At 33.7% G+C, this 23,346-nt stretch overlaps 1 long non-coding RNA gene across 1 annotated transcript; it reads right to left on the bottom strand.

The window, feature by feature from the left end:
* Nucleotides 1–544: 544 nt before the first annotated feature.
* LOC124374533 lies at nucleotides 545–5,391 on the bottom strand. Its single transcript, XR_006923568.1, has 3 exons — nucleotides 5,197–5,391; nucleotides 2,015–2,131; nucleotides 545–563 (listed from the first exon to the last, which is right to left on the bottom strand). It is a non-coding gene; the product is annotated as an uncharacterized LOC124374533 (long non-coding RNA).
* Nucleotides 5,392–23,346: the final 17,955 nt, after the last annotated feature.

The raw sequence follows: 23,346 nt of genomic DNA, 5'->3' as shown, positions 1-23,346 counted from the left end.
CTTTGGAATCTGTGTTACATTACATTAATTTCATAACAATGAACATAGCTGTAATTACTAGTAAAAACTTATAGCGTAATTCACAATCAGCAATTAAAAGAAAATCCTATAGCTGGTTCCTAAAACGGACAGGATGGTTTGAGAGAGGAGACACGGTAACTATTGAGTGGAGTGGCACGGTGGTAGACAGACGGACAACATAACGCGCAGATACTACTTAGAGGAACTAAGTTTACTCTACTACTGCATCACAAATCATAGGAATGGAGGCCAGGTGTCTAAGAGTCCACGTAGTTCCTGCCACGACCACTATGATCGCATGGAAATGAAAACGCTTGCCCCATTAACCCCCTCTTAAGATTAACATTCAGTAAACACATTATGTGTTAGAAGTGAGGACTTTTAGTCCTAACTTACCCTCTAATGAAGCCAAGTTTAATTTCATTTCATTATTCTAAATATTGACGTAAGAAAGATTTTCACTTACTTTGGCTGTTACAATATTTCCTGGAGCGGGCACTATTACTTTGATCATTGATACTTCTTACTTCAATGATGTTTCCCTGAAACAGGAGTATAAATTCAAGCACTGCTTAACTATTAAACATAAACAGGACATATCAATATGGTATTTTTTTTTCTGAACATATTTTTCAAGAAAGTTTTCCACAAAATTATTATTTTTTTTAAATATTTCAACTGATTGTGAATCACTCAGTAAGAATAAAAACACTTGTTAACCATACAACATACAAGATTTCCCGTCAGAAATTAATAAGAAATTCTTAAAAAAAAAGCCTTGAGCAGGCCAAAAAATTTCTACAATCTATAAAAAAATGTGAACATTGTACTGACAGTGAGTTGTCCTTAACAAAACCAAAATTGATTTGGTAAAAACAGTAAAATCTTTTGAATGTGCTATGGATGTTCAAAAAATATTTGAAAATGAAATTTTTATACATAGACATATAAAAATCAAATTTAAACAATTTGGAAAATCCTAATTCACACAAGAATTGTTTAATTTATCGAATGTTAAGTTTTATCAACAAGAATTCACAGGACAGAAGTTTTATGAGAATATATTATTGCTTCCATCACTTTGTTAGATGTAAATAGAACTAATAATATTATTTATCTCAGTATTACAAACAGAATTTAACAAGCTACAATGTTTAATTTGCTATATATTTATGTCTAGCTGAAATTATGTGTTTTAGTTTTTATCATACTGATTAAAAATTAGTCACATATCAAGAGTAAATTTAATACCCAGAACTTAAGTATCCCTGCCTTAAATTTATGCTGTAACTAAAAACACAAATATTGTCAAGCGTCTTCGTCGTTAAGCATATAAAAAAATTTTGCAATACGGAAAGTGAGGAAATGAGTAAGAACATTGAGTTAGGGTTAGCTTGCAAAACCAGGTAGGGATCTCCTGTAGTAATTCTTAAGAAGAAAGGGCTGCAGTATAATAGTAATGCCACTACCACCACAATCAAATCATAGATATTCATAATTATCTAAACTACCGAAACCAAAATGTCAAACCGAAATTGCATTATAAGGTATTTTCAAATTACAATATAGTTCGGTCTTTGTTTTCATATCTAAAAATTAATACTTTAATGACAAGTAAAAAAAATTATCTAGGCTATGTGTATTTATAAAATGTTACAAACAAAACAGTGTTACGTTTAGTTAGTTTTTAACTATTTTAAAGGATAAACGTGACTGACAGACGTCACCATTGTTCGTGTGCGGTCATTACTCATATATCATGCAAATAATTTTTACTTTTTTTTGAATTAATGTGGAAAAAATATTGTTATCCAACACATTAAACAAGCTGGCATTAATTAATTGTTTTTAAATAATTAGAATGTTTTTGTATTGGATAGTTTAGGTATTCCAACCGATTAATTTGGTACCCTGATTCGAGTGTGGTGGTGGTCACTTACTATACTGCACACAAGAAGCATTCTTTCAGTATCAGGAACAGCTTATACAGTACCTTCTCTTGCTTGATAACATGAACAACACCGGTTTGTGAAGAGTAAATGTATCCTTGGCGCTCATATGTGCCGGAGCCCACAGAATGTGTGCTGTCCTGCTAGACAGAGCCGCTGACCTAGAAATATCACAAACTGTTACAACTGAAAACCACGTACATTTGCTATGAACGGTTTTAAAAACTGAAAAATACTACCAGCAATGAAGACTAAGAAATAGCAACCTGTTAAAATACATCTACATTTCCATGCTAAAATCCTTTCCAATCAAAAACATTTGCTTTCCTCATGGGTTTTACCATAAAAATACCAAGTCAGACTGATTTTTCTCAGAAAAAAGTGGGTAAAAAATAACTTTTGCAGGACTCCAAGCTAGACATCTTGATCTCAGTACACTATTAAAGAGTGAAAATCCAATTACTGTGTATCTGCCCAAAAGTCTGTATTTTTAAGAGTACTGGTTCATTGAGGGCAAGAATAGGCCCTATGTTTTGCTGTTTTAGATTTTAAGTAACTTTCAAAAACTTGAAATTATTCATATATACTGGATAATTGTAAATTTAGGCTATAAGTTATTTTTAGTTTTATCCATCAAAGAACCTATGTATAAAATATTTGCGGTACTTTGGGATTATACCTGACCTACGAACCACACGTATGAAAGAACGACAAAAATACTAAATTAATAGAAACAAAACATGATAAAACGAAAAAAACAAACCTCTTTAATTACAAAATTACAAGGCATTATCCCAAGTTAATTGTGATCGGTCATTGTTGGTCCGCTGTTATCTTAATCTTTCTCGAAGAATCTTGATTTTACGGCAGGGCCGTGGCGGCATCACATAGATTAATTTAAGTTTTTTTGCAAGGTACATAATTGCCTTTCCATTAGCAATTCAAATTTATATTCCTGATCCAGCCCCTCCTAGATAATTTGATATTTTACTGATAGGTACTATCTCCGAGGGATGTTTTTTCTTTTTGGTTGTACTGATGCATGGGAGGCACTTCACGCATTTTGGGTAGGGCAGAGTGTGATCAAGATTAAAAACAACAAGTTTGGAGTTTTTATTTTTTTCAACTAAATTGTTTGGTAATGTTTGATTTTTGTTGAATTTTTTGTGTTTGGAGTAAATGGTAGGGGTAAAACACGGAAGTACAACAAAGCGACGCTCCAGCTGAATGGGCAACGAGACTCTGCAATCACATTATCTAATAGACCGCTCGACTTTGACCTCTGTCTGAGGATGGGGAGGGTTTGCGATAAGACAATTCCTGTTTTATATTGACGAAATATTGTTCTAAGCTAATCTAGTAATCAGTAGAAGCAAAATGTCAAATAACGATTCATGTCTGGGTGTGGTCGGTATAATCCCAAAGTACCATATTTGCTAACACTCAGCTAAATCCCATGGAGTTACAAGCACCATCATAGAACTTATTGTTACTTATAACAAATAAAACTTCATGCAAACTCTCAAGTCTATAGGTCAATTAGTTTTGAGGAATGGTGCAGACAGACGTAAATGAAATTTTTTCCAGCCTCTCGATTGACAGGCCTCGCTAACAATCAGCCAATTAAACCTACTTTTGGTAAATATTAAGCTCAGCGACTACCGCTCCAATCGCCGTAATTTTTTGCATACTAACACAGGTTAACGTAATTTCACCGAAAACAATAGTCCTAACATATAAAAACCAGTTTTTCGGCAGTAAAATGTTGGCAATACAAAAACACATAAATGACAAGATTTTTGACTATCAAACTAAAAACAATGGCCGACCATGGTCATTTTGATGAGTTGACAGTAGTCACGTGACAAACAGGAAAGTTTCCGATTGGCCGGGCGGGTCACGTGACCTATAGGACGGCTTCGATTGACCGCCAGACGTAAACAAACAAACCCACATGGACAAGGAATAATTAGTGAAGTTATTGACATGGCGTGCGATGGTTCTTGTCACAAGCTAAAAAGACCCTAGCTTGCGTATTCAAAACTCAGATCACGCGATGCTTGCCCGCTGCGCAGCGCTTTGCGCTGCTTGCTCTTTTAGAAAAAAAAATTAACTCGAGCTTGCAAAGTCCAAGCCCAGATCACGCCATGACTGTTTACACACACAAAACTCAGACAGAACTAACGCAGGTTTCATTACAGACAAAAGGTAAACCGGGCGCGCGTTTATCACTGATAAGATAAGACGAGTTTATACTAGAAGTAGTACCTGGACTACTGCCCTACGAACTAATAACACACAAAAAACTATTAAATGCAATGTCAGTCAGGTTTTTTTAATTTTATTTTTTCCGACATTTTTTCTGGGGGTGGGGGAGTAAACGGCTACGGCGATAATCGGGATTATTTTTTTCGGTGAAATTACGTTAACCTGTGTTAGTATGCGAAAAAATTACGGCGATCGGAGCGGTAGTCGCTGATCTTAAGATTTACCCTAGAACTATTGGGAGCAGAGTAGGATCATTTATTTTGAGTAGTAATGAATGACTGCTTTCAAGAAAGTGGTTTGAAAGTATTCTCCCCATACAATCATGTCTCCCTTCTGTATAAATACTCATAGAGATGATTCTGTGAACATGTCGGTTGGTATGCCACTTCTTAAACTTTGTTTCATGGTAGGCTACTCCACGAGCTTTCAACTTTCTGAGTGATTTAGTACCAGTTTGCCGGGTCTAAAAATTTGTCTCAACGGTTGAGGATAAAAGCACAAACCACATTCACTCAATCCAAAATATGCCTTCCACATGTCTGTGACTATGGTTATCCACATAATGGTTTTTCAGCAACATACAAACATCTTGAAGAGAAGAAAAACACAGTTTATCATCTTTAAAAGCATTTTCAATGTGTTTTCTAAAGTTGGCTGTCATTTTTGATTCAATGAAGTCACTTACACAAATTAAGAAGTAAAATATTATTTTTTATTATCTGAAACAGTGTTTACAGTTGATACAGACGATATAAGTTAATCTTTTTCAAACTAGTTAATCAGAATCGGTTGGTTATATTGATGTTTACAATTTAGGTAATATTGTCAACGTCAACTTAAAAACCTCTACTAGTTCCTTTTTCAATAATTTTTTAATGTAAATATATTTACCTTAAAAAAACCACTACGTTAATTATTAAAAAGCAAGAAAACTACAATATTAACCTATATATCCTACCTGGTATACAAATAAGGTCTTTGCCTTCCATTACACAGATATTAAAGTTGTAATACTTTGAATTAATATGATCACGTCAAAGTAAACCCCTTTACAACCTATTCAGTAAAAATAATACAAACAATACAAGTATCACATTGATGGAAATTAAGGTAACCTCAAATACTCCGCACTTCTAAAACTTGTTGAGTTTGTTTTGACCTATTGAGGTTATGTTATTCCTTTCTCAATCCATCCCATCCAACCATTCGCCATCGTCATAGACTACTAAAACGTTTTGGTTTTATTGTCCTGAAGCCCGTCTTAGCACCACCACGAACATAATTTTTCAAAATAACTTATTCGTGTTATTACAATTCAATCGCTTTTTTCAGAATACCTCGAATTTATAATTAAATAATAAAAGCTTAAAGCCACATGTATTCTTGTCCTAATATATTTTTGAGTTATAATGGGAGTACGTTAATATTGGAGTCTTATATCCCTTTTGTATTCTTTAAAAATTCCTAACGTGATACTAACTGAATGCTACAGCTACATTCTATTAGCAGTACTCGTTGTAACTTATATATATTTTTTTATTATAAGATTCGTGCCAAAAATTATATTTTAGACTCTACAGTCGCAGTGTAATATAAAAACTATAAAGCTCAAGTGAGAAGAAACGCTAAGACGTTGAACATTCAGCTAGATTTTTAATACAATATGAATGATTTAAAAACTTCATGTTTATTATTTATCAAAGTTTCACATTAGAAACTGTTTCAAAGTTTCATATCAAGTAGAATCCCGTAATTCCTATTAAAGGCTGAAACATCCAGGCAGCCAAGTTATTTTATTGATATGTATGCTATTCCCCTTCAAAATGTCCATGTTTAATACAATGCCATAGATAAATTAACATTAAACCCTTATCTACAGCCCTACCAGGTCTGAAAAGTATTTTAGGTTTTTCTCATTTTTTAGTTCGATTGCTTGATAGTAAAGCTTTATCGTCTGGAATGAGCTTTGTTATAGCGTGATCCACATCACAACTTTTTTAACTCTATGGAATGTATTTTAACACCAGTGCACCTTTTATTAGAATACTACAATCTTTTAGGAGAAAACAGCCTAAGCCTATTAACTTGTCTAAGTCACATTTTTATCTGACGGAAATCGATTTAATTACCTTTCCTAAACTACAAAAAAGCCATTCGTTACAAAATATTATTTAAATACGTTCATGGTTCAAACTAATTCATTCATTTTAAAATTAATGATTTATCAAGGATTATTAAATATAATTGAATTGACAGTGAAGCATTTGCTGTAATGTTTTTTTTCTAGTTACTTGTTTGATATGGCTACACTGATATATTTTGTTTATCCGCCTTTACTGCTTTTTTTGTGTCAGTAGCTGTAGCCGTATAATGTATTGTTCAAAAAACCGTACGGTACTTGTACATTTTTTTGGGCGTCGGCGATTATTTGTCAATGGAAATAATACTTTTGTAGTTGTACAGGTTATGTTGGGAAATGAAGGATTTTGATTCAACCTCAGAAATTAAATACTACCCATTAAGTAAGAATATTTCAGGGTTAGAGACAGGACAAGTATTTGACACAAGATAGCGTTAAAATGATTTTTGGAAACTGTATTATATTTCTATTTTTGATTACCGGGTTATGTTTGAGTGTTTGGGGTTATCAAGATAAAGATGAATTTCATGAAGAAACTTATGATTAAACCACTTGCCAGTGGTCATGTTTATTCTTATTTTCAGTTTACAACATTATGGAATAAATTTCATCCTCACCATATTTGTAAGTAGTCAAGCTTAAGGACGTAGGTTAATCTTCCATTACTAAAATGTATTTGCTTTATAAACAAAATGAAGGATAGGTAGACAGAGGACTTATTAATTTTTAGCTTTAAAAGTCGGCTTTTTCAAAATTCTACAGTCATCTGTTTCAGAAATGGTTCAGATACTTGATTTGAAAGTTCCATGTTGTCAATACGACCAATTGCAAGGTGTTGCCCCTCCCTCCTCACTATGGCTGCAGGCATTCATGATTATAATTGGCCGCAGTATAATAAGTGGTCACCACCACAATCGAATAATTGATACCCATGTTTACGTGAACCATTGAAACCAAAATGTCGAACCAAATTACGTTATAGGTATTTTAAATTACAGTATAGTTCAACTGTTTTTATATCTGAAAAAGTAATAATTGACATTCATTAAACTATTATAAATGACAATAGCCGAATTTAATTTTCATAATCCATTGAATCACACCACAGAGCCCTTATTTTTCACGATTAAATTATTTTGTATTTGGCCGTTTCTGTCATATATGTGTTAATATAACCAAACTATCATATGATCAGAACATCAAATACCCGTGATGTAGTGGTAACGCACTCACCCGGCAAGTGAGAGATTCCGGGTTCAAGTCCCCAGCGGAGCAAGAAACTTTTTGTGATTTAATGTTTAGGTAGGTATTGAAATTAAATTTGGCTATTGCCATTTTATACAAATTTAATTGATGTAAATTAAAGTCGAATTGACAGGTATTTGGTCTTTAGATCATAATAAAATGTTGTTTAGTTATTTAAACACATGTGACAGAAACGGCTCTAAACAAGTTTGGTTGTTATGTTAATATAACAACAACCAGTGATAACAGAAATAAACAACAACAGAGATAACTGACAACAAAACAACTACGAACAACTCTATAACAATAATATAAATAACTCTATGACATCAAAATGTGATATTATTTAGAATATTGGGAAAATCAGTTGATCATGAAATTGTGTAAAAAGTAGCGACCGAATTTGGAAAATATTGAAACTATAGTAATAGGTGTCTGTAATTTTGTAATTTGGTATAGCTTACTGCATTCCTTAAATAATTAAAAAGTTTACAATCAGTTCCTTCTCCAAAATTTTTAATAATGTAATTGAACATCTATTTAAATATGAAACACTGGAAAATAACTCATTCTCATTGTTGGTAATTATCAATCTCCTTTAAAGTCTTTAACTGATAGTTACAAAAAATTGCTCTTTTGCTAACCCCTTGCAATTGGTTAATTTTCTATTGCCATTTATCTAACTTACTTTCAAGTAATAAAAATATCTTGGTTGCTGTATCTCGTATTTACTAAATTTCTTAAGGGCTTGCTAAATCAGCATTTAAATTATTTGTAAAAAAAAACATAGGTCACCATATTTAATTATCATACAGAAACTTAAAAATTTGTATTTTCAATATGTGTAATAAGAATTGTAGAATCTATAATTCGATGTTTGCCAGGTATAGGGTTGAGTGCTATTTTGGTACTTTGGGAATTATACCGACCACACCCAGACATGAACCGTTATTTGACATTTTTGCTTTTACTGATTACTAGATTAGCGTAGAAACAATATTTCGTCAATATAAAACAGGAATTTGTCTTATCGCGAAACCCCTCCCCAGTCCCTTAGACATGAAGGTCCAAAGTCGAGCGGTCTAGTTAGATAACGTAGACTGCAGAGTCTCAACCGCCCTTCTCAAGCTTGGTGTCGCACCGCATTGTATGTAACTTATCATGCCACAGTGTCCTGTCGGAGTACTTCGCTTATTGTTGTACTTCCGTGTTTTTAAATAACTGGCTGTATGTGTTAATATGGGATTAGTGATGGGTGACAGCTATGATAAATTTTGGGATTTACCCAGGAACGAAAGAGCGGGCCATTTCGTGTTTTTTTTACAAGATCATGACATTTGTTTACCTAAAATCTAAAATATGCTTGGCGGTTCTGGGCCAGGTTGCGGCTGAAGTGGCCGGAAAATCCACCTACACTCACTCATCCATTGATATTGCTTGGACACTTCTGGGCATCACAGGAAACCCATTTAAACAATTGATAATCCAATTGTATAGTTTTGTAGTTTTGTAATTAAAAGAGTAGATTTTTTTTCGTTCTACAATCTTTGTTTCTTTAAATTTATAATATTTTGTGTTCCTCATTTAACTGGTAGTGGGTCGGTATTAAAATCCCCAAAAAGTACCTCTTTTTTATATACTAAAATGAAAAAAGTATAAGGAATAGTGTCCTGAAGTGTAACTTGTAATGCGGTTTTCAGTTTTTGAACCACTGGCCCACCTCTTTCCCCCCTCACACTGGGAGAGTTGATTTGATAGGTTCAACGTCCTGTGAACTCCATATACAGCCTGACGGAGGGTATTTATGGAGGCATGAGGGCTGGGGCTACCCTGTCTTAGATGCTGCTCCACCAGCGTTGCTTGAGCTGTGAGGGTCCTGGTTCAAAAAACACCTGGGTAACTCAGAATGTAAGTTGGTGTTACGTGGATTTTGTTGTGGTTTAAAATGATTTTTGTTACACTACTTAACAAAGTTCTAAATTTGAAAAAAAAATTGCTACTATATTTAGTTTAATTTAAAAACATGATAGCTAAAATGTTCTTGTTTTATATTTTTTAGTATTGACAAGAACTGGAAAGATGTTAAATTGGATAGCAGCCTTTCTGGTCTTTTGTGTGGCTTCCCCTCAATTTCATGCGATTCAGCAAACAGCATGAGTGCCCGGAGATGAAGTTTTCAGGCCTATGGTGGAATCTAGAAAGTATCCGGGAGCAGCCTCTTAACTTCCACACTGTCTCCGTTTACGGGGGGCACTCTGCCCCATGGGAGATTGTTCTGCTACGGAGAAACCCTGGACTCGCCTTGGGAAGAAACTGCTGCCGGTTGGCGATGCAAAAGTAAGTCAAATAATCCGATCAACCTTAGAGATCCTGAAATCAGATTCTCTATTTCTCACCCCACATACAAAGTACTGGCTGTGACGTTTAAAAGAAGAAACTGTTTTAATGCGATGAAGGCTGGCGGGAGAAAATAGTGAAAGGATAAGAAGCTCCCATCTTAGCGGCACTACTGCTGAACAGATGAGCTATTAGCCTTGAGCAACATTCAAGCTGAAAACAAAAGCTTGTAACCCCCTGCGGATGTGTGCGACAGAATTATAGGGCAAATAAGTGAGTGGTGGTTTGTTATTTAGTCGCCATATGAGGTAAGCAAGATATTATAGTTGTAGGACATATTACTGAGAACTAATAGCCGTTTTATTGCCATATCTAGACAGAATTTAATTTTACACATAACGTAACCTAATAGAAGGGCAAGGGTTTGGATTCAGTGAGATTTACATTTGAGTTTAAGTTCAGTTTCACCCTTCCTCTTTTTTGTAGCGTCTGAATAACATCTGGAACGATTTTTTTTCATAGACTTGATCCTTCCTGGGAGAATGTGGGTAATTTTCTATTCGTCTTAAGAAGAGATCCAAAAAAAAAATTAGTGACGACAGAAGGCTGGAGAATAAAAATAAATTTGAAAACTTTTCCAAATTGCAACCGTCTCAGACATTCAGAGTCACACTCTACACTAGCACAAATATAGTGTAATCTAGGTGTTGACGAAGGTATTCTCATATGTCTCATCAAGTGCAACCAAGGAAGAGATGAACATGAGTTCTAAATTCCAAAGGCAAGTCTTATATTATTGAAAATTATTAGACCTCCTTAAACTATGAAGATTCTTGGAAGCAATTAGGTAAGAAATATATAAGCTAAATCTTTAGTATTAGTTAATTTACACATTTTTCCCAATAAGTTTACTTTATGTTTTTGCGGAACGGTCATTTTTGCCAATCAAATGATTTTTCCATGGGTGATCACTAAAAAATAAATATCTGCATTATTGGTTTGTATTAACAAATAAATATTTAAATAATATAATAGTGGTGTAAGTAAAAAGGTTTGACACAAAAATCCCAGATCGAAATATTTGTTTGCCATAAAATGATTGAATAAAACTAAAAATAAAAATACCTCTAGACTAAAGAAAGAAGTTCTATAAAAACTTCCTTTTGCACATCCTTAGAAAAACATTGTATTTAAATAGAAAACCAATTAATAACTATGCTTTGTTAAGAAACATATGACATGTGGAGCATGTAGAAGCTTTGTATGAAGAAGCCTCGACAGCAGAATGAGTCAGCAATTTTTTTTTTGTAATATAATGGGCGCACGTTGGCAATTTAATTTATTTCTTCCAATGGTTACATCGACCATTTTATACAATAAATGATCAAAATTAGATGGCAATATAATACAATGTAAATAAAATTGTTTAACAGCATCGTATAGGCACTTACAAAGCTGAGTAAATGTGTTATGAAATAGCATTAAAAGGGTAAACAAAGACCTCAAAATCAAAAAAAACCCCAAAAACCCCGTGCCAAGGATCACGACATTACAGTAATATTGCGACCCCTTAAGGTTTTGTTTGTGATATTGTGTACTTTAAATTTTACCATTTATAATTTTACAAGGAATATTGATGTAAAAATATCCCAATAACTATTTTTTGCCCCCTTTAATATCCCTATCAACTGTCACGCCTGTGTCAACAAGGGTGATCCAAATTTGCATATAAACTGCCCACACTCTTGTTAATCATGTTCCAAACACCTTGCGTTCACTTAACATGATGCCTGGACAGCTGTAAGATGATACACATTGGCCTGACTATTGTTTATATTTGAAACCTACTCATACACTATCCCAATCCGTCTTTGTGCTCTTTAATTGTGTTAGTACTCACAAACCACCTCTGACCAATTGACTAAAAGAACTATATACGGAACGCATTAACGAGTGTTGTTACCTAGAATGTTACAAATAGTAAACGTTATTGTTTTCTCAGTTTTTTCCAATTTGCGTTTTTTGAAGTTGTTTTACTGTTGTTTTGTTTTATCAATTTTCTGTTTTAATTCTAGTTTCAGGTCAGTATGGCCGAATTATGTTGTAATCCATGATACAGTAACGTTTCAATACAATTATTTATATTTGTATTGGATCGCAATTTTATTATATTTTTGTTGGGGGTTGGGGAGTAGCAATCAGAATGCAGACCTATCGAGATATATCAAGCGTTAAGGATCAAATTAAGGAGATTCTGGTGGCAATTTAGTAAATGAATAATAGGTGGCTTGGAAGTTGATCGATGGTGTACGAAGAAAACACGCTAGCATTTGGAGCTGAATAGGTGAGCGATTTTGTCAAGTGGCAAATAAACCCAGCAGTAGCCTATAGTAACCACAGTTGAAACTAGGTCTTTAAAAGAGTTAAATATATTATTGATTCATAATTAATTAACATTATATGTTGGAAACTGCAATGTGGTGGTAATCTCTGTTATTGTTACTAAATCCAAAAATCTGTTTTATGTTTCAGAGAGGCCTGGCCACATTGCTGAATGCAGGATACATCTCACGAACACAAAATATCATTCATTGGGCGTCCACGTTCAGACATATTTGCATGGTAAGTTTACTTTAATTTACTATTTTTTGCTTGTATGAACCCATTCCTGTACTACCATTGCCATATTGGGTTGTTAGCCCCTATAAGGAGCAATGTTGGCCTGGATGTAACACAAGGGAACAGAATGGGTTGATGATGTCCCAGGTCGTAATATAGATGGACATTGATAATGGATCGTCTGAAAGATGGTTTTTGGGGGGGCCAGGTGAAAAGTGTATATGTGGTGGCTCGCTGCTCAGAGAGACAGTGTATAGATTTAGGCAATAAATGCGATAATGTGTTATTGGAATCCTGTAAAAAATGGTGGCATTATTGCTTGTAGGGCAAAGTAATTTCAAAAGCCTCCAATAACGGACCAGTTTTAAAAACATTTCAAGTATGCCAGGAATAAAAATGGTACTAGTGGGGGGGGGGGGATTCTTTGCCTTCCAAATGCCTGTTATCAAAACAAAGTACCCGATGTCTTGCGTCGGGAACATGATCTAGCATCCGTCGAACGAATCTGACCTGCTCCCGCTGATTCTTAAACGTGTAGTAGTGACTAGTAATTGGAAGAAATAACCAAAAATAACCTAAGTTTGTCTAAAAAAGGTTAAAGTTGAACTTGAAAATGGGAAAAATAATGTGTTATTAGGACACAGCTAAATGGAAATTATGCGACATTTCCATGCCAACTCAAAAATTGTGGAGAAAACATCCACAAACGGAATCCAAAGAAACCAGAATCGTTCCTGAGAGACGGTGTTCAGGAGTGGAGAAGGAAGAGTTGTTACCCAATAACATCGAACCAGCGTAATAGAATCCCAGAAATAGGAAATCGGATGTAAAATGAAATTACCGATGACCAAAATTAAAACACAACCAATCTTATGTAAGAATAATTTGTTAAAAACCCGAACTTCTAAAACGGCTTACAAATAGAAATATGCCCAAGATGTTAAATAAACAGAAAATGTTGAGAAAGCAAGTCTAGGCTCAAATAGTGACTTCGGAACACTTACCTTTACAATAACAACAAAAACTCCCTTTTTCTTACCTCACTTATAACTTTTGGACAAACTGATTACTGAAACGATTAACACACTACTAATACATAACCTGAAAATAACTGAATAAAAAAAACACCAATACACTAAAAAACGAAAAAACGACACAAATAACACCTAAAACCTAGAAAATTTATTAAAGATAAACACAAACAAGCAGATACACAAACTACATTACATCTGAAGCTACAATCAATAAACTAAAATACAACAACATCAACTGAACAACAATTAACACAACAACAAAATCTAAACATCGAATACTATATAGCCACAATAAAATAAACACTACCACTGAAACTATACCTACGAACACTAACCTGCAAAATACATACTAAATCACATATACATAGAACATGCAAAAAAAGACGATAATACTGACACCTGAGAACATGCAACAAACCAACTACCGCATAATCGACAAGATAGTAAAGGACTTCAGACCTGAAATAATACACAGAACTACACTAAAAGAAGAACAACACAGTACCAAGAACAAATAAATACTAATAGAAATATAACACACAAAAACTTGAAACAATAACAGATAAATACATTAATCACACCATCCCCACTGAGACATTAGAACGACAAAAATATAAATAAAAAGAACTACAAAATATAACCAAAATCAATAAAAACACATACAAAACATAACAAATACAATTAGATAACACAGTACTTTATACATGAAATTAACTTTTTAACTGATAAACAAAAAAAAAAAGACTGATCACAAATCATGAAAAACAAAAAAATCACAACAACAACTTATCTGAAACCAACAGCTTTTTACTCGACACACATACTAACATTACAAAATAATACCACATTAACAAACACCATAAAACTAAACTAAAAAATAAATTAACTTAACATAACAGGAAAAAATTATCACAAAAAAAACACATAAAACATAAAGACACATATACATGTACAACAAGTACTAAAACAATGCATACTTAGACACCCATAACAAACACAATAGACTAAAACAATATAATAATAAAACAGAATATCTGAGAAACATTAAACCTATTCTACACCAACATACATAACTTAAAATAATTAATACAATCAAATTAACAACAAAAAACTGAACAAACTACAACAAACCCACTATTCAAGTACTGTAATTGTGTGTTTCTTTTTTAGTACTTATCTGTATTCGATCTATTTCTACTATACGGAAATAAGTTCTGGAATATTTATTATTTATTTTTTGTATAGCTTATGTTTATTAGCTGTTTTTTTTTCGTTTAGGTTTTTAGGGTCCGGTTAAGTTTTTTTTTTTTTTTCGTTGTTTCTTATAGTTTGGTGCTTTTTTTTTAGGTCGTTGTGTTTTTGTTGTTTAGATGCTGTTTTCTTCTTCTGACGATATTCTATTGTCTTTATATTCATTTTTTCTTTTTTTTAATAGGTTTTCTCTGATAGTAATGTATTCAACAAAAGCAAACCAACTCAAAAAAAATTCAAGAAAAAACTACAAAATCTACTGAAAAAACTAATAGTATACAACTACGTCAAAACATAACTCACTCAACAACCGAGAACATATAATAAAATACAAAATAACTAAAAGAACAAAAAACAACACAACTGCCTAAAACTTTAAAACTCAAACACAACACAAAATATAAATATTAAAATAACAGACATAAAGATCAATAACGAAAGAAGAAATTACTACAATCAAATACAAAACGATTAACACAAACTAAACACACAAATACAGAACAACAATTAATATCTTTAAAAAAACAAAAGAAGATAGATAACATAATAGTAAACTAACAAATTATATAATTATCTGAAAAAAAGATGGTAATAAAAAACGTAAACTACAAGATGTTATTTATTTTAAGGTAAAAACTCGGTGATAAAAAATTGTATATTATTCTACGTTCAATCTATACCAAGTCAATATATATTATAATTAATTTATATTTTTCTCTTCTAATTTACGGCAATGTTCTTTATCTACTATATCACAACTAAAACACTTCTTTATAAAAAAACTTCATATTTGTATACACATACAGAACAGTAAACACTATATACCATAAACTACTGCAAAGCTGATGAATAATACGGAACAAACAATCAAATTAAGACACACCAAACACAACATACAAGTTAAACACCAACAAAATACAAGATAGAAAACCTAACTCACACACACAAAAAAAAAAAAACAAAACAAAAAAATAAAAAATCTACACAAGATATTAATCAAGACGACGTAACCACAAATAAAATAGAACGGACTCAAACTGAAAACAAAAACCACTAAACACACATAAAAGTAATTAAACCAAAGAACTTAAAATACAACAACTTAAACAATATTTATTATTAAAAACTACTCAAAACTAATTACACATAAAAAACAAAAAAAACCGACCCAAAAACAAACTGACACACCAGAATACACCCCAAAAGTAAATATAAACCCAAACACAACTGAACAAAAACCAAAAAAATACAAAACACTAAAACTCAAAAACAAACTGAATAACTGAACCTAAAAGAACAAACCATGAAATGGACACAAATGAAAACCCAAAAACATAAATAATTACAAACAAGAACCCAATCACCGACAAACCTGAAGCTAATAGCAAATACATAATAACTGACCAATCAAACACCCGACTACTGAATAGAAGAAAAAACAACTGAACATAAACAAACTATAAAAAACTGAGTACACGAAACAGAACACAAAAACAAGCAAAGTAACAAAAGACCACACAAAAGTACCATGAAAAAACTACACAATATTAACCCACCATTTGAAAAAAAACTAACAAAACAGACACAACTAACTACTACGACCGTATATAAAAACAACTAAAAAAATAACCTAAACCAAGCCAAAACATACAAAAACTTATAAACAATACAAAAAAACATAGTAACATCCACTACAAGACTAAATAAAAAACATGATACAAGAAAAATCTAAAAATACGACTTTAATGACACAACAAAACTGAAAACACACAAAATCACAAATTAGAAACTAAACAATACAAAACACAACTCACTCAAGAAACTTAATACACAAATAACCACAACATACAACACCCTAAAACTTAAACCAGAAAAACACTAATAAACTAAAGATAATAAGAACAAAACAATAGACACAAAAAACAAAAAAAATATTAAAAAATAAATAAGACAAAAAACAAATAATACTGAAAGAAAAAAGATAGACTAAACTAAGAAACAATAAACAGTGAATGAGTAATAATAAGAATAGAACTGTTTACACGATACTGATAACACAACGTATAAAAATAACCTCAAACTAAACCAAGAGAGGGAGAACATACCCTAGACACTCACACTGAAGACACTGATAATAATACACGAACACAAACATAACTAAACTAAAACTGACAGATATTATAAGATATACAAGCAAGACTTACACACATAACAAATACAACAAAACAAAACGGGTACAAACCTGAAACCTCTTTGGTTGCATGTGACGATTGTTTCTCCTTTTTCTAAAAAGAACAGAAAATAAGTCTAAATAAAGATTGGCAAGCTGTTGGGCCTAGAAGGAAAAATGTGAGAAATACTAAATAGGAATAAGCTGGACAGTGAGGTTAGGAATGGACCTTGGCAAAGAGGCTTAATCTAGGCCTAAGCAAAAATAGGGTAAGCCCCATACCCAGGAGTCATCCAAATACAAAAATGAAACACTCTATTATAAATTTCGGTACAGAGTTGATAGTGTTCTCATCAAGCCGTTCTCGGGTGCTAAGAAGGCTATGGCTGTTCTCATTTTGGGAAAAGTTTGCTATGGTGAACGAGTGAAAGAGGATGTTCAAGTGTATTTGTAAGTGAAAACCTTTCCCCTTAATATTAGTTTTTAGTGTTTGAAGAAAGACTTGAAAACAAGGGAGGTGTAAACAAGAGCTTCAGAGCTAGAGTATAGATTTTGTTTAACATAAAGATAAGGTTATGAGGATTGTACCCCCCTGCTTGGCCCAGAAATGTAACACTGAAGCGGTTTTTTTATTCAGAAAACACACAACAACTCTCAGTGTAAACGTTAGTTTCTCATTTGCTCTTAAACACTCAGTCTAGTGAATATTATTTCCTTCCTAGCTTAAAACTCCCCAAACAACTAGAACATAGGCCTAAAGTTTAAAAAAGCCTATGAAAAATTAATAGCTCAGACAAGTAATAGCCTCAATAAATGTTCAATGATTTAATGGAACCAAAAATGGAGGTTCTATCTTTCTTTTTATATTGGAAACTAGACCAAATATACTGGTTGCATTTTCAGAGCATTGGCTAGTTAAAGATGAAATTGTTGTGTACACTCCAAATTGAAGTATTTAATTTTGGCGGATGCCCTATTGTAAGACAGGATGAACATAAAAATTGGAGGCTACAGCAGTTTAATGGTTAAAAAATAATTCCTTAGATACATAAAAAACTTGTAACCTTGAACAATTTCTTTGTAAAGAAACTAAACTTTAGAAAAATTGCCGCTATTATGAAGCATTCTTGGACTCTTTGAATGAATCAACATCATGTCCGATCTAAACCGCTCTTCCTGATGGTGATTTTGATGGAGGTTTATCCAAATTCTGGACAAATGTTTTAACTTTTCTTTTCTCGAAATAAGAAAAAACAACTTGTGGGTCCTGTGGTGACTTTAAATGTACCAGCGCTGGAAGAAAATAATCACGGGAAGAGAACATTTGTGTTTACAAAAACATGCTCATTTAGTTCCCATGGGCCTATACATTTCAAAACAGGACTACCCACGAAAGAGGGCACACGCGTGCCTTAAGATTTTCCATGGCATAACAAATTTTGATTCTTGGGATTATAAGGTTGGGGAAGTTCCATTGAACCTAATGATTGCGGACCATAGTGCAGTTATTATGACAATAAAGTCAAGTTTGGGAAATGGTAAACACAAAGAAGTTTCATGGCATGATAAGTATAGTTTTACAAAGCGCGTCATCAAGGATGAGCAGCTGCCTTTACTAAGGAGGGCTCTAAAAAACGTAAACTGGCCAATTGAATTGGGTGATCACTATTTATCTGATCACTCCTTTGATAGATTTCTTCAAACCTTTAATTACAATTTTGATATATTTTTTCCATTAAAACCTTTAAAAAAAATCCAGAAAACGGAACTAAATGTCAGTTTAAAGATAAATCTTGGTATACAGCAGACTTGCGCAGACTTAAAAACTTAGTAGTTCTTCTAAATGATCATTATAAATCAGCAGTCTCACCAAAAGACCGTGATGAGTACTATGCATTATATTGTAAAACAAATAAACAATACAGACTGGAAGTAACAGAAGCTAAGAAGGCCTTCAACGTCCACACCATCAGGTCATCCTCCAACATGTGTAAAGCGGCCTGGGATATTATAAACTCACACAGACCTAAGAAGCCATATGCTTCCTGCTCAGAAAGTCCTGACAACATAAACAATTTCTTCATAGAGGCTGTTGAAGAGATAGTGACAAAACCTTCCGGAGATGACTTTAACCCTCTGTATATTGCAAATAGGCCTAAGCCTATATTAGACCATTGGTTAGAGGTGCGGCCACTAGATATTATAAAAATAGTAAATAGGCTAAAGAACTCTAGAAGCCCGGATATCTATGGTGTTCCTTGCTTTGTTTTGAAAGCGGTGATCCATGAAGTAGCAAAACCCTCTATCAGTAGTAATAAACAAGTGTCTTAGTCGAGGTATCTTTCCAGATGCTTTGAAGATTGCACGCACAGTCCCCATCTACAAGAAAGGAAATCCTGAGGAACTGGTGAATTACAGGCCAGTTTCAGTTCTGCCAGTGGTGTCCTAAGGTCATGGAGTCAATAATGAAAAAACAGTTGGTTGATTTTTTTGAGTCCAACAATCTGCTCAGCAACACCCAACATGGCTTCAGAAGTGGACGTTCTACAACCACTGCCTTATTATCCATAGCATCAAAGATAATGGAAGCTTTCGAGGCTGGCGAATCAATGGCTCTTGCGCTCTGTGATCTGAGCCGAGCATTCGATTGTGTGCCGCATAAGATACTACTTAGCAAGCTAAATTCCTATGGGATCGAAGGAACAGTTTCACAAAAACTATTTCCAGCTATCTCGAAAATAGACAACAGAGGGTATCGCTTGGTGGGGCTACTTCAGGAAGTAGAGAAGTCATGCATGGAGTGCCACAAGGTTCCATCCTGGGACCTTTGCTCTTCTTAATTCTTGTGAATGATTTAAGACTGGAGGCAGGGCAGTGCTGTTTGCAGATGACACTACGCTCCTGTCCAGAGGAAAGCTGATACACTCCGTGCTTCAGGAAGCCGAGGGACTTGTTAGCAGATGCCAAGAGGTGGTTCACCACAAACAAACTAAAATTAAACGAAGAAAAAACACAACTGATATTCTGTACTCTAAAAAATGGAGATGTCATAGAGGACTGTGATGAGGCCGTTAAATTACTCGGTTTTCTGGCTGGACCCGAAGTTAAATTGGAATTGCCACATAGACAAAGTTCAGCACAAAACTCCTCCAGGGTTATCTATCCTTGCTGAGAAAAACTGAGAAACGTGGTACCAGAGCGGTGCCCCTGGTAACGGTGGTATAACCCACGCACTTTATTCACAGCCACACCTAAGCCTATGGTATTCCTGCTCTGGGGGCCATGCATCAGCAATGCAGCAGAATACTTGTTCTACACAAAAGGAAGGCGCTTACGCATCATTACATCTTCAGACCATCTGGAAGCATTGAGTAGGCCTATTTTCAAACAGCCTCAGGGTATTAACCGGTTCAATGGCCAATATGTAATGAACTCGCTTACATATACGTAAAGGGAGAAATGAATCTCTGTTTGGGAGAAGAGAAGAATGTCCATCTCGGCTACAACAACCCGCCATGCAAAAGACCTAAACACCCTAAAAATGTAGACTTATCAAAAATCGTTGAACAGTTTTCCAATAGCAGCGGTCAAACTATACAACAGCCTACCGGAAAGCATCAGAAATATGACCAACTATTAATTTCAAGGAAGCCATATGTTCCAGACTTACAAGTAGGCCTATCTATGCACTCAAGGAACTTGAAGATGAACCCACAGTTCTAGTCCTGCCACCGATAAACCTTTGTAAATAGTGTATATAGTTATAAATACTTGACAAAATTGTTATGAGACACAAATTGCAAACCGTTTTTAAACAAAATTGACACAGTCTATTCTGGTTTTGTCAAGTCAACAGAACGCAGACATCAAGTATCTGTAATAATAAATAAGCATGATATTATGCAAATGTTTGTATGCAAGTTTATTGTGGCAAGGACTTACACACACCTGATTCTAGGTTGTAAATTAAAAACAGAACTTTTACCACCTTCGCGTACCAAAATAGAATCAATGGACTCAAATGAGTTACCTAGTGATGGGCCTAGTGGTTCCCATGTTCTTTAGAATATTGCCTACGAGCTCAATCATTTATCAGCAAACACTATAACTGACAACTCCATTAAAATGAAGACTTAGTGAATAAACAACGAAGTCATTAGTCTTGGTCTCAACATTAACATTAGACATCTGATTGCTCAACAGATTTTATAGTCCCAAAATAGCCGAAGTCTAATTGGAGAAAAAAGTGGTGCCAGCTAGGTTAACGTTCCGTCCCCCAAAAGGGGAGAAAATTTAGTTCTAAGAAAAGCCGTAAAATAGAGTAATAACAATTAACGATTTTCATGATTTAACCCTTTGCTATTTTTTATTTTTTTTTTTTTGTTGATAAATATAACCGCCAAATTTTACTTTGCAATAAAACGCTGTTGACAAATATATTCGCTTTTAAAAAACATTGGAGTGTATTAATTGGGAGTAATTAGTTCCCTGTTTTGCCGGTGGCGTATAGCAGCTGCTGGAGCATAAATGCCCTCAATAGAAAAACACAGTAATAGTTGTCACCCCTTCCCGGTTTGTTCTCCAAGCAGCAAAAATGGTGGTGCACTACCCATGCCACGAGTCTGTTTTGCCAGACACTAGCATTTACTGACGAACTAACTCGTCGCCGTTTAGTTCGTTTGCGGACCTGCGTGTGGGAACCTTTGTGCATACGCTGTCAAATTGGTTTTTGACATATTGGGAAGATGTGTTGTGTGTAACAACGCAACGGGGTGATTAGCTCAAGGGAGACCATTTAACTGTGCTAGACAAGCACCGCGCCGGCCGAACCTGCACCTCGATACGTGTTTCAAGACGTACCACACGTTGACGTTACCATGAAAACCGTGATGGCTAATTTTAGATCTTTTTATTATCCATTAATGTTTTATTTGAACTATAATATACTAAAATATAATATAATACAACGATAGTACAATTTCATTCAACATTTTGTTAAATTTTGTGTATTTATATTGTTTTATAAGTTAAATAAACATATAAAAAAAGTTATAACGTTTTTTTCGTCCCCAAAAGGTCCCTTTTTATATGGTAACAAACTCAAAAACAACAATAGCGTTGAACTTTATGGGAAAAAAGATTTTGAGGTAAATGTATCGTTTGGGTATGGTGCGTCCCAAATTGCCGTAGCGCGGGACAGGGTTAAATATATATACAAGGTGTCATAAAAAAAATACCAGGACTTTTTATACAATATTTACACAGCAGCCTCACATAATAGCTTTAAACGATCAATATGTAAAGATAATTCCCAATAGGAATAAACACAAGAGACTAGTAATTTTCCATTTATTGTGGTATCAGGAGATACGAATTTAGCAGTTCAAAAACGGTGAAGTGGAAAAATAAATACAGCTCCACATTATACCACTATATTATCAGTAATAAAATAATAATAATAATAATCAAATAAATGCGTTTTAATTTTCTCTTTTTTTAAATACGATGTAAAATACAGTATACAACAAATATACAGATTTCAGAGAAAAAAAATATACCAACCCAAAAAGAGAATAATCTTGCACTTGGGTGGGAGCCATCATCAGCTTCTTAATGTAATTTTATTTTAATAATAAGCAGCAAACCCAAGTTTCTATAATAACCATATGAAAATACAAACAAATAATAATAAACAAACTAAAATTTTACTCCATAACCATCAAATTAACACACATTAATTAGAGAAATCCAACTCACTTTTCAATATATAAACATACTGTAACAATTTATAAAATAAGGAACAAAATATTTTTACTGAACAACTAAATATAAAATTTTCAATATTTAGTTGTAGGCCTTCATGTTTGTGAATAATGTTTTATATTTAAGAGTAGGTTACTTTCATTCCAGCTCAGTGGTAGTTGCATGTTAACTGCATAACTGAAAAGTCTGTGTATTCTGCTTGTAGCTACTCAAAAATTCGACTACAAAATTTAATATCAACGTACTTTTGGTGACTTGTCAAACCAGAATTTTGTGTACGAAGAAACGATTTTTATGAGATGGTAGTTAATCTTTATTATGTGCTTAATCGTTTGAAAGTTTTTCACGTTTTTACACAAGATTTAGAACATTCTCTTGCCGCACTTGCTATATGAATAAATTCATAAAATAAATAAACGCACATGATGAGAGCAGTTAAGCCCTTCTACACATTAACCATAGTCTATGGTGGGAATAGTTTGATTCAATGTGTAATGTAGAATTTGCTTCAGATCACTTTACTATTAGTGCACGCGCAGCGTCTGAAAT

Source organism: Homalodisca vitripennis, unplaced genomic scaffold (genome assembly GCF_021130785.1).
Source record: "Homalodisca vitripennis isolate AUS2020 unplaced genomic scaffold, UT_GWSS_2.1 ScUCBcl_8931;HRSCAF=17246, whole genome shotgun sequence".
NCBI classification, from domain to species: Eukaryota; Metazoa; Arthropoda; class Insecta; order Hemiptera; family Cicadellidae; genus Homalodisca; species Homalodisca vitripennis.
This window is presented reverse-complemented; position numbering and strand designations above follow the sequence as displayed.